This window comes from Bos indicus, chromosome 21 (genome assembly GCF_029378745.1).
Source record: "Bos indicus isolate NIAB-ARS_2022 breed Sahiwal x Tharparkar chromosome 21, NIAB-ARS_B.indTharparkar_mat_pri_1.0, whole genome shotgun sequence".
Classification (NCBI taxonomy): Eukaryota; Metazoa; Chordata; class Mammalia; order Artiodactyla; family Bovidae; genus Bos; species Bos indicus.
The window spans coordinates 41,578,469-41,592,526 of NC_091780.1; positions in this window are offsets into that span (position 1 = coordinate 41,578,469).

The window sequence follows — 14,058 nt, forward strand, 5'->3', positions numbered from 1 at the left end:
GATATACTGAATGTAATCATAGAAACAACAAAACACGAGCCCATCTAAACTACTGACTAGACTGACTCAACCCTCCACGGCAACGGCCTAACAGAATAAAAATCATACCTGATTCTGATTTACCTCACTCCCTACCATTCTATACACAGTGTCCAGCACCCGGGGAAAATGACAAGTATTACAAAAAGCCAGAAAACATAGGCTGTTTTCAGGATACACAGCAATAAACAGAACCAGACCCCTAAGCCAGATACATGCAGTACAGCAGATATTGAAACTACTGGAAACAAATTTTAAAGTAGCTATAAGTAGTTTGTTAAAAGATCCAGTGGAAAAGGTAAACAATATGCATAAACAGATGTAGAAGTGGAAATGCTACACCTGTTTATGCAGAGAGATGGAAGTTACTTTTTTAAAGTCAAATGAAAATCCTGGGGGTGGGGAATTCTTTAATGGGTTTTCAGTTCAGTTCAGTCATTCAGTCGTGTCCAACTCTTCGTGACCCCATGAATCGCAGCACGCCAGGCCTCCCTGTCCATCACCATCTCCCGGAGTTCACTCAAACTCACATTCATCGAGTCAGTGATGCCATCCAGCCATCTCATCCTCTGTCATCCCCTTTTCCTCCTGCCTCCAATCCCTCCCAGCATCAGAGTCTTTTCTAATGAGTCAACTCTTCGCATGAGGTGGCCAAAGTACTGGAGTTTCAGCTTTAACATCATTCCTTCCAAAGAAATCCCAGGGCTGATCTCCTTCAGAATGGACTGGTTGGATCTCCTTGCAGTCCAAGGGACTCTCAAGAGTCTTCTCCAACACCACAGTTCAAAAGCATCAATTCTGCGGTGCTCAGCTTTCTTCACAGTCCAACTCTCACATCCATACATGACCACTGGAAAAACCATAGCCTTGACTAGATGGACCTTTGTTGGCAAAGTAATGTCTCTGCTTTTCAATATGCTGTCTAGGTTGGTCATAACTTTTCTTCCAAGGAGTAAGCGTCTTTAAATTTCATGGCTGCAGTCACCATCTGCAGTGATTTTGGAGCCCAAAAAAATAGTCTGACACTGTTTCCACTGTTTCTCCATCTATTTCCCATGAAGTGATGGGACCAGATGCCTTATCAGTAGACTAAACACAACAGAGAAAAGAATTACTGAACTTGAAAATAGGTACATGGGGACTTCCCTGGCGGCACAGTCGATAGGAATCCACCTGCCAATTCAGGGGATACCACTTCAATCCCTGAAATGAGAAGATTCCACATGCTATGGAGCAATTAAAGCCCAAGAGACACAATGACTGAGCTCTCACTCTAGAGCCTGTGAGCCACAACTACTGAAGCCTGCACACCCTGGAGCCCACAGGCTGCATCTACTGAACACACGTGCTGCACCCCTGAAGCCCCCGCTCTGCAACAAGAGAAACCACCACAATGAGAAGCCTGTGCACTGCAACAAAGAGTAGCCTTTAATCACTGCAACCAGACAAAGCCCAAGTTCAGTAACACAGACCCAGTGCAACCAAAAACACATGAAAAAATAAATACAATTATTTTTAAAAGAAAATAGGAATTATGCAACCTGAAGCACAGGAGAAAAAAGAGTGAAGGGGGAAAAGGTATCTAAGGTATTGTGGAATAATTATCAAATAAGAGTACTTGAAGATGCACAAATAAAAGACAAAGAATGGGGAAGAAGAAATTATGGTCATATATTTTCCAAAATTAATAAGCCACAGAACCAAGGAACTCAGAGAACTCCAAACAGAATGAATTTAAAACACACACATACACAAGCACAAACACACACCTGGACACATCAGAATTAAACTGCTGGGAAGACCTTGCTGCAATTTATGTCAAAGAGTGTTCTGCCTATGTTTTCCTCTAAAAGTTTTATAATGTCTGGCCTTACATTCCCTTTTTTCATCCATTTTGAGTTTATTTTTGTGTGTGGTGTTAGGGAGTGTTCTAATTTCATCCTCTTACATGTAGCTGTCCAGTTTTCTCAACACCATTTATTGAAGAGACTGTCTTTTCTCAGTGTATATTCTTGCCTCCTCTGCCATAGACTAGGTGACCACAGATGCATAGGTTTATCTCCAGATTTTCTATCCTGTGAATTAAACACTTAAAAGTAAGGCCAAACACTATAAAACTCTTAGAGAAAAACATAGGCAGAATACTCTTTGACATAAATCAAAGCAAGATCTTTTTTGACCCACCTCCTAGATAAATGAAAATAAAAACAAAAATAAACAAATGAGACCTAATGAAACTTAAAAGTTTTTGCACAGCAAAGGAAACCTTAAACAAAAGGAAAAAACCCACAGAGAAAATATTTGCAAATGAAGTGGCCAACAACAGATTAATCTCCAAAACATACAAGCAGTTCATGCAGCTCAATATCAAAAAAACAAACAACCCAATCAAAAAAAATGGACAGAAAATCTAAATAGACATTTCTCCAAAGAAGACATACAGAGAGCCAACAAACACATGACAAGATGCTCAACATCACTAATTATTAGAGTAATGCAAATCAAAACTACAATGAGTTATCAACTCACAGCAGTCAGAGCGGCCAATATCAAAAAACCTACAAATAATAAATGCTGGAGAGGGTGTGGAGAAAGAGGAACCCTTATTCACTATTAGTGGGAGTGTAAATTGATATGGCTACTATGGAAAACAGTATGAAAGTTTCTTAAAAAACTAAAAATAAAACTACCATATGACCCAGCAGTCCCACTACTGGGCATATATCTGAAGAAAGCCATAATTCAAAAAGATACACACACCCCAATCTTCATAACAGTACTATTTACAAAAGCCAGGACATGGAAGCCACCTAACTGTCCATCAGCAGAGGAATGGATAAAGAAGCTGTGGTACATATATACAATGAAATATTACTCAGTCATAAAAAGAAATGAAATTGGGCCATTTGCAGAGACACAGATGGCCCTAGAGTGTGTCATACAGAGTGAAGTAAGTCAGAAAGAGAAAAACAAGTACTGTATATTAACACATATGTGGAATCTAGAAAAATGGTATAAATGTTCTTATTTCCAAAGCAGAAATAGACACACAGATGCAGAGAACAAATGTATGGATACCAAGAGGGGTGAGGGTGGTGAGAGGAACTGGGAGATCGGGACTGACACATATACACTATTATACTATACATAAGGTAGATAACAAATGAGAACATTATGTATAGCACAGGGAACTCTGCTTAATGCACAGTGGTGACCTGAATGGGGAGGAAGTTCAAAAGCCCACCGCAGGGCTTCCCTTGTGAGGTTCACAGTAGAAACCAACACAACACTGTAAAGCAACTATCTTCCAATAACAGTTAATTTAAAAAAAGAATCACACTGCTAGAAATCAATGGTAAAGAGAAAACCTAGATAGTAGCCAGAAAAATAAGAAAGATTATAAAATAAGGAAGAAGGATAAGATACACAGCGAACTCTAGTCAGAAAATATGAAAGCCAGAAGACAACAGAAGTGACAGTGTGTGTTTGTACTAAAAAAAAAAAAAAAAAAAAAAAGTTAACTGAGATTTTTATATCCAGCAAGTCTTTCAAAAGTAATAACTAAAGACTTTTTTCAGACAGACAAAAACAATTCTTTGCTAGCACTGATGTACTACAATTATGTTAAAGTATGTTCTTTAGGCAAAAAAACTGAAACTAGATGAAAAATTGCATTTATACAAATTGAAGAGTCCTGAAGCAAAAAATGGTGGTAAATTTTTTTTTAAGTTTCTTCCAATCCCAAAGAAAGCCAATGCCAAAGAATGTTCAAACTACTGCACAACTGCACTCATTTCACATGCTAGCAAAGAAATGCTCAAAATCCTCCAAACCAGTCTTCAAGCTGGATTTAGAAAAGGCAAAGGAAGCAGAGATCAAATTGCCAACATCTGTTGGATCATCAAAAAAGCAAGAGAGTTCCAGAAAAACATGTACTTCTGCTTTATTGACTATGCCAAAGCCTTTGACTATGTGGATCACAACTAACAGTGGAAACTTCTTCAAGAGATGAGAACACCAGACCACCTTACCTGTTTCCTGAGAAATCCGCATGCAGGTCAAGAAGCAACCATTAGAACTGGACATGGAACAACAGACTGGTTCCAAATTGGGAAAGGAGTACATCAGAACTGTATATTGTCACCCTACTTACGTAACTTATATGCAGAGTACATCATGCAAAGTGCCAGGCTGGATGAAGCACAAACTGGAATTAAGATTGCTGGGAGAAATATCAATAACCTCAGATATGCAGATGACACCACCCTTAATATGGCAGAAAGCAAAGAAGAACTAAAGAGCCTCTTGATGAAAGTGAAAGAGGAGAGTGAAAAAGTAGGCTTAAAATTCAATATTCAGAAAACTAAGATCATGGCATCCGGTCCAATCACTTCATGGCAAAAAGCTGGGGAAACAATGGAGACAGTGAGAGACTATTTTTGGGGGCCTCCAAAAATCACTCCAAAATCACTGCAGGTAGTGACTGCAGCCATGAAATTTAAAGACGCTTATTCCTTGGAAGAAAAGCTATGACCAACCTAGATAGCATATTAAAAAGCAGAGACAGTACTTTGCGAACAAAGTTCCATCTATGTCAAAACTATGGTTTTTCCAGTAGTCACGTATGGATGTGAGAGTTGAACTATAAAGAAAGCTGAGCATGGAAGAATTGATGCTTTTGAACTGTGGTGTTGGAGAAGACTCTTGAGAGTCCCTTGGACTGCAAGGAGATCCAACCAGTCTATCTTAAAGGAAATCAGTCCTGAATATTCATTGGAATGACTGATGCTGAAACTCCAATACTTTTGGCCACCTGATACGAAGAGCTGACTCACTAGAAAAGACCCTGATGCTGGGAAAGATTGAGGCGGGAGGAGAAGGGGACAACAGAGGATGAGGTTGGATGGCATCTCCAACTCGATGGACATGAGTTTGAGCAAGCTCTGGGAGTGGGTGATGGACAGGGAACCCTAGCATGCTGCAGTCCATGGGGTTACAAAGAGTCGGACACAACTGAGCGACTGAACTGAACTGAAATTACTTTAAAAACTTTTTAAAGGATTTGTTATTGTTCTTGCTGTTTAGTTGCTCAGTCATAGCCAACACATTTGCAACCCCATGAACTACATAGCCTGTCCACTAGGCTCCTCTGTCCATGAGACTTCCCAGGCAAGAATACTGGAGTAGGTTGCCATTTCCTCCTCCAGGGGATCTTCCGAACCCAGGGATCAAATCCTAGTCTTCTGCATTGCAGACGGATGCTTTACCTCTGAGCCACCTGGGAAGCCCTTTTAAAAGATTATGACTGTCTAAAGCATAAATATAAACTATATATTTGGGAGTTAATAACATATATAGAAGTAAAAAGTGAAATAGTACTAACATATGTAAATAGACAGCCTATGGGAATTTGCTGTATGACTCAGGGAACTCAAACTGGGACTCTGTAATAAACTAGAAGGGGTGGGAAGGAGTGGGAGGTGGGAGGGAGATTCAAAAGGGAGGGGACCTATGTATGCCTATGGTTAATTCATGTTGATGTATGACAGAAATCAAACCAATACTGTAAACCAAATTAAAAATAAATAATTTTTAAAAAGCAAACAGTGAAATAGTAACAGAAAAGATGGAAGAAAAGAATGAAAGTGTACATTATATTATTTGAAAGGCAAGTGTGGAAAGTTAAATACTATGATCCCAAGAGTAAATCTTTTTACAAATACAGGAAACTAATGAGTCATTGGGCTTCCCAGGTGGCGCAGTGGTAAAAAATCCGCCTGCGAATGCAAAAGGTGCAAGAGACACAGGTTCAATCCCTGGGCTGGGAAGATCTCCTGGAGGAGGAAATGGCAACCTAGGTGCTCCAGAATCCTTGCCTGTAAAATTCCATGAACAGAGGAGCCTGGTGGGCTATAGTCCATGGGCAACTGAGCAAAGTGAGTCAATAGTAGAAACAAATGAAATTATTTAAAATATCCAGTAACATTGAAAGAACACAGGAAAAGAGAAAAAAATCAAAGATGGGACAAATGGAAAATAACTAGCAGGATAGTAGATGTAAATACAACCATATCAATGATTACATACAATGTACATGTATGCGTGCTAAGTCTCTTCAGTCATGACTCTTTGAGACTCTATGGACTGTAGCCCACCAGGCTACTCCATCCATGGAATCCTCCAGGCAAGAATACTGGAGTGGACTGCCATGCCCTCCTCCAGGGGATCGTCCTGACCCAGGGACTGAACCTGAGTCTCTTATATCTTCTGCATTGGTAGGAGGGTTCCTTATCACTAGCACCACCTGGGAAGCCCATCTATAGATCACCTGCAGATAATGGGGTCAATTAATCAAGACACAACAATCTTAAATGTCACTGTACCTATTAACGCAGCCTTCAAAATACATGAGGGACAACTGATTATTGCTAAAAGGAAAAACAGACAAATTCTCAACAATATTTAAAGACTTTACAAAACATTCTTCTCTTAGTATTTGATAGAAGTAACCACCCCCCCCAAAAAAAGTCAGCAATGCTGAAGACTTGCACAGCAGCATCAACTAATTTGACCTAATTGGTATTAACAGAATATTGCACCCAGAAGCTGCAGAATAAACATTTTTCAAGTGAATAGGAAGCATTCATCAAAATGGATATTTTGGGCCATAAAACAACTTTCAACAAATATATAAACAATGTTGAAAAACAACTTTCAACAAATATAAAAATATGAAATCACATGATGTTCTCTGAATATATTGGGATTAGACGAGAAATCAATAATAGAAAGATTCCTGAAGATTTAGAAACTAAACAACTCACTCCTAGATAACCCGTGAGCCAAAGAAGAAATTATAAGATAAATTAGTAAATATTTTGAATGGAATAAAAGTGAAAATACAGTGTATCAAAATTGGTTGAATGCAGCTAAAGCATTATCTGGAGAGGAATTTGTAGCATTAAGTGCTTATATTAGGAAAAAAGAGGAGTCTTAAATCAATAATCTAAATTTGTATATTAAAAAAAACTAAGGAAAGAAGCCTTCATTATATCAAAATAAGTCAAAGGAGCAAATGATAAAGAACAGAAACCAAAGAAATAAGAGAAAATTCATACAGGAAATTCATAAAGCTAGTTCTTTGAAAAATTCCATAAATTGTATAAATCTTTAGCCAGACTAAATCAAGAAAAACAAAGGAAGATACAAATTATCAATATGAAAATTAAAGAAGAAACATCACTACAGATCTTACAGATATTGAAAGGATAATTAGGAAAAATCTTAATCAACTTAAGGCAAAAAATTTTGATAATTTAGATAAAATGGATGATTTAAATAACATTTGAAAGTTCACTTTTTAAAAAGATAACATGAATATTTATTAAAGAGATTGGGGCCTTAGTTTTAAAATTTCTCACAAAGAAAAATTCATGCCCAGATGAGTTCACTGATGAACTATACCAAACATTTAAGGAAAAAATCATATTAACTATACACAGTCCCTTGCTAATCCATTCTATAAGGTCAGCATTGCCTTGACACCAAAACCAAAGACATTACAAGAAAACTATGAAAATTCCCCAAAAAATATTGGCAAATTGAATCCAGCAGAAAAAAATAAATAATATTACATCATAACCAAGTAGGGTCAATGCAAAGTTTGTTGAACATTTAAACCAACTTTAAAAAAAAAAATCAGTTGTCATAATTCACCATATTAACAGAAACAGAAAAATTCCATGATGATCTCAAAAAATGCTAAAAAATATTTGACAACATTCAACATTCATTCATGATAAAAGCTATCAGCAAGCTAGTATAGCTGGCATGTCTGAAACAGGCAAAGAACACACGTATAAAAACCTACAGTTAGCATCATCCTTAGTGGTGAGAAACCAAATGCTTTTCTTTCAAAATTAAGTCTGCTCCATAAAATAGACTGTATAGCACAAGGACTATATTAATTTTATCTTCTAATAACCTACAGTGGAAAAGAACCTGCAACTACACATACACACACACACACACACACATGTATATATACATACACATGCATGAGTGCTAAGTCGCTTCAGTCGTGTCTGACTCTTTACCATCCTATGGACTGTAGCCAGCCAGGCTCCCCTGACCATGGGGATTTTCCAGGCAAGAATACTGAAGTGGATTGCCATTCCCTTCGCCAGGGTATCTTTCCTACCCAGGGATCAAACCCGTGTCTCTTATGTCTCCTGAATGGGCAGGCAGGTTCTTTACCACTAGTGCCACCTGGGAAGCCCATACACACACACTTACATAAGACAATCATTTTGCTGTACATCTGAAACTGACACAGTATTGCAAATCAACTGTATTTCACACACACACACACAAAGTAGGTCTGCTCCCATCAGCAGCTCCCGTAAGTCGCATGTGTACTGTTCTCTACTCAAAGGAGGGGCACTGAGTCCACATTCTTGGGGGAAACAAATCAGGCTAGATGGCACTGGAACATCCTCTTGTCAGAAAGCTATATGGCTTTAAAGAACACCAGCCATGCAAACAGGACAACCAACCTCACTCTGAAGCATCAATAATAACATGATATTTTATTATTGTCAGAATCTGGGAAAGACCGTGAGATGATGACAATCCAAAAAGGAAAGTTCTAAACAGCAGAAGTACAAAAAAGGTAGTTGAAATACACAAGAGTGATGACTGTAATAGGATACATTTAACTTTTTTATTTTAATAATGTTAACACATACGGTACTTTGCTTCTTTTATTAAATAGACATCTGCTTATGAAGTATATGTAATGGGACTTCTCTGGCAGTCCAGTGGTTAAGAATCTGCTTTCCAATGTATGGGAGGTGAGTTCAATCCCTGGTTGGGGAACTAAATTCACATATGCGATGGGGCAACTAAGCCCGCTCAATGCAACTAGAAAAGCCCGCACACCACAATGAGAAGCCCTTGAGGCACAAGAGAGAAGTCTACACGCCACAACTGGAGAAGATCCTGCACACCGCAACGAAGGCCCAGCACAGTCAAAAGTCCAGACAAAACAAAACACTGAAAATATTAGAGTATTAAAAACATAAATAAAATAAAGTATATGTACTTACTTGTTCCCACCTGGGTAAGAAAAGCAACTCACAGAACTGTGAGAAATCAACTGTTCCCAGAAAACAGGAACTGTGGGCAGAACCAGGCCTGGGTCACTCACATAAAATAAGCAAGCAGGAGGTAAGGACAACCGCATGTTCCAAGAATTAATTAGCCAACTATCCTGCTGCTGCTGCTGCTGCTAAGTTGCTTCAGTTGTGTCCGACTCTGTGAGACTCCATAGATGGCAGCCCACTAGGCTCCTCTGTCCCTGGGATTCTCCAGGCAAGAACACAAGAGTGGGTTGCCATTTCCTTCTCCAATGCATGAAAGTGAAAAGTGAAAGTGAAGTCGCTCAGTCATGCCCAACTCCTAGCGATCTCATGGACTGCAGCCTACCAGGCTCCTCCATCCATGGGATTTTCCAGGCAAGAGTACTGGAATGGGTTGCCATTGCCTTCTCCGGCCAACTATCCTAGAGTCCTGCTAACTCCACAGACTCAATTCTTCCTCTTCCAGGAAGTAAAGCTTTCAGGTGGCCCAATAAATATAACAAAATAATGTATCAATAGGAATAAATGAATTTTCAAAGTTGCAAACATCTCCATCAGTGTATCAACCATGACAGCAGGTTATAGAATGCTGCCCAAATGAGACTGAAAGTCCGTGATTCTGAGGAAAGACATCAGATTGCAAAAAATTAAAACCTATGAGAAAGGTGTGAACTAAAACGTCTCACAGACTAAACAAAAAAGAAGCCCAACTGGTGATCCATGGCCTAGTGACAGCCCCCCTGGACCACAAAAAGCAAGTTTTGAGTCCTGACCAAGAATTAGTTGATTGAACACCCAGATCCAATATCTCAATTGGACTAGGATGATATTTCTTTTTGAGTCTAATCAGAATTTTTGAAAGCCCAGAAAAGAAAAAAAATAGTCTAGGAGGATAACAAATAAAGCAGTGATCCAAGGAAGCAGAGAGCAGGAGGTGCCAGATTTTGTGAGAACTGAAGCTTTAACAATTTGCCGTCTTTTTCTTAAATAAGGTCACACAAAGTGAGGTAAAAAAGTAAATATATATCTCAACAAAAGAAGGAGCCTTGTAAGAAGCTGTACACGCTTCACAAAAATGAAATCTGCTCTTACTGATTCAAAAATCTTTTAAGAAGAGCTCTTAGCCAAAGCAATAAGGAAATAAAATCATACGGGTTACAAAGGAGCAGATACAACTGTTTTATTCACAGTTGACAGGATTACCTGCATACATAATCTTAAAGAATCTATAAAAAAAGAGCTATAAGAATTGTTAAGTGAGTGGTGTAGCGAGGCTGCAGGATACAAAATCCATTATAAAAATCAATTGTGTATACTAGTCATGCACCACTGAAAACTGAAATTTAAAAGCTGAAATTTACAAGCATATTATAAAACATAAAAATTAAAATTATCATGAGATACAACTACACATCTACTAAATGATTAAAATTATATATGTATAAATATAACTGACACTATCAAGTGCCATAGAGGATGCAGAGCAACTTGTAATGCAAAATGGAATGACCAGTTTGGAAAAGAATCTGGCAGTTTCTTTCATAATTTAACATATACTTACTATATGACCCAGTGATTTCATTCCTAGGTATTTATCTAAGGAAAAAAAAAAACACAAATGTCTAAACAAGGACTTGTACATAAACATTCACAGCAGTTTATATATAATGAGCAGAAATTGGAAGAAACAGATGTCCATAAGCCGGTGAATGGATAAACACATAGTGATAAAACCAAATATTATTCAACAGTAAAAAAAGGAATGAATTGTTACATACAACAACATGTGTGAATCTCAAAGGCATTACACTAAGAGGGAAGAAAAGTCAGACACAAGAACCTCATACTGCATGATCCATTTATATGAGGGTTTGGAAAAGGCACACCTCCAAGGACAGAGATCGGATGGAGGCTGGGAACGGAAGAGAGGCTCGACTACAAAGAGGGCATAAAGGAACTTCATCAGGTGATGGGGATAGTCTGGATCTTGTGATATTGGTTACACATCTGAATATACTTGGCAAAACTCATTGAATTATAAACTTTAAAAGGGTATATCTTACTATCAGTTTCTTACACCTCAGTAAACATGACAAGGAAGGAAGACAGGAAAGAAGGAAGGAAAGAAGGGAAAAGAATAAAGAGGAAAGGATAGAAAGAAAACCAGGTTGGCCTGCTCACAGGAGATCTTAAAAAGATGGAGAACCAGGTTTGGAGGCTCTGTAGCCAAAACCCAAAATCACGCTGGGGTGATGGTGAGGCATCGTGGCTGACGCTGGTGGAGACACTATGGCTTCCACCACTGCCTCAGAACAGTGGACACCAGGCATTGCCCCTCAGGGGCTTGCCCTCCGCTGCCTCTGGAAATGAACAGCTCCATTTCCAGAAATGGAGTTTTCTTGGGGTCCCTGTTTCTTCATGTCATGATTCCGGTCTGGAATGGAGACATCTGATTGGCAGAGCCTAGGTCACATGCCCACTCCTCATCAGCATGGGAGACTGGCAGAGAGAGTACGTAACACTTTCAGCTTCTACAGAGATGAAGACCCTGCATTCTCAAGGTGGGGAACTCCTCTCACACAGGAAGCAGGTTCCCAACTGTCTCTCCAGCATAATTCTCTTCTGGGCAGCCAAGAAGCGTGCACTGTCTACCACACCCCCCACGTCACGACTCTGATGAAGAATTTTAGATGAATGCACAGGGCCTGTTCCTCTGGCATCAGCATCCTCTTGCACCACTGCCTGACTGGCTCTAATCACTCAGGAGCTGTCATTGTCCCCTGCAGGTTGTTCTTTTCATGTCCTCCTTCCCCGTCTCCATCTGAGGAGCTCCTACTCATTTATCAAAGCCCACTTCAGGGAACTCTCAGCCAACTCTTAGCCTCTCTACACTCTGCTCTAGGACAGAATTTAGTAGGTATGAAATTAATGTTTGGTAGATGAGAACTGTCCTTCTCCAAAATCAAAGAAGAGAAAGATGTACTTTTAAACATAAAATAAATAACATTTAAAACTCTACTCATATAGTCAAAAGTAATAGCATAATTTTTTATGTTTTCCAGAAATTCTGAACCAACAGATGACCTTTGGCTCAATATTTTTATTCCTCACTGTGTCCTGAAGATTCTCTCTGAACAAATGAGTCGAGTTAAGACATAATCTGAAAACTCTCACTAAGCCAAGAAACACAGAGAAATAAAATACCCTCAGATCCCAAAGGGGCTCAAGACCTGTTTCAGTCTAAACCTGAAGCCAAGATGAGAAAATGGTATATAGTTGACATCTGTTGTGAAATGCTTCTCACTGATAACTAGCAAAGTCAACAATTTGATTGCAGATCCTAAATTACTCCCTGCAAAACAAACAAGCAAACAAAACACAGCTAACAGATACAGCTGACCTGAAACAGAATAATGTCTTCGTCATTTCTGTCCCCACTGACTGACCCAAACACCTGCATGAAGGGGGCAGTCCCAGGTCACAGTATTCTGGGGATGGCACCCACTGGAAGCCCCTGAGTGCCTGGTGAGGAGGCTGGGCTCCACAACCTCCCATATTTCACATCCCCTGGCCGTCACTGGTCCTCACGCTAGGTGAGAGGTCACTAACCCATCAGTGGTCCATTCCACCTGGACCCCGAGTCAGCTTTGTATTCCTCTCTCTGTTTGGACATTCCTCCCTCTACAAAGATCACTTCACAGCAATTTATTTATTCTGCCTTCCTTGTTTAAGATGGCAGCATGCCCTTTGCTCTCTTTCATCTTTGCTCTTCCCTCTATAGTAGCCTTCTGAGTACATAAGGGTTTTGAATCTCCTATTTGTGCATTTTTACATTTTCAATTCCATTTTTAAGGTTGCATGAAGTCTATTATGAAGTCCCTCCCTCCCCTCAACACATATTGAGTGTTGCCCTCTGTCAGGGTGAGCTTCAGTTATGCTAATTTCAACAATTAATAGGCTACTAGCGGAAGCTGATGGCCAATGAGCAATAAGAAAAAGGAAATCTAAATAAAAATGTGTTCAGCTCAAGCTAAATGAGTCACAGTGGGCATCCAGAGAGGCCAGAACTGCTGCAAGCAGCCTGCCCCATCTCATTCGCTTTGGCAAAGATTAGCCCTACCTATCCCCGTCATGGGGCCTCAGGACAGCCCCCAGGGGCAAGAGAGGCCATCCCATTTACCCAGCTCCCAACAACCATTCCTAAGAACTTTCAGAGCCAAACATTTAAAAAAAATTATTTTTTACACAAGGGAAACAGGCTGAAATCATAAGCAAAGGAAAATCCCAAGAGATAGGACAGCTTCCCAAACAAACTCTCTAGACTTGGGAACACGTACCATTTCCATTTTGTACGCAGAGAGAAAAACTTTTTATAACCTTACAAAAAAGTTACATAAACAACACTGTCCCCTTTGTTGGTTTCTTTTTTTAAAAGGATTGTTTTGAAAATAGATAATTTTACTGATGCAGGAGCCAAGAATTGTTGTTCTGCCTTGAGGAGCTGTTGGATGTCCCTTCTGGCAGGGCTGTTTGTTTGCCTAAGATTATGCGTGCTTGCTGGGGACATAAACATAAGCGCCTCCACACACTTGCAATTGGACAGAGCTGCACCTGCATGGAGCTTGGTGTGTGTCAGCCCCAAAGCTCAAAGAGCACCAGCTTACTCTCACCCACTTAACTTAGAATTTCCTCAAATCAAAGCTCTCTCTTATTGAGGCTGCAAAGGCGGATGAGAGTGCAGGGTAGAGGGTATCTTTACACGCAAGCTGACCAAGTAAATGATACTCAGAAAAGAAACATACAGTCTGACAGTGTCCAGAGCAAGCAGGCAGAGAGCAGATGAGAGAAAAGGTCAGCTGCCAGGTAAAACACATCAAAA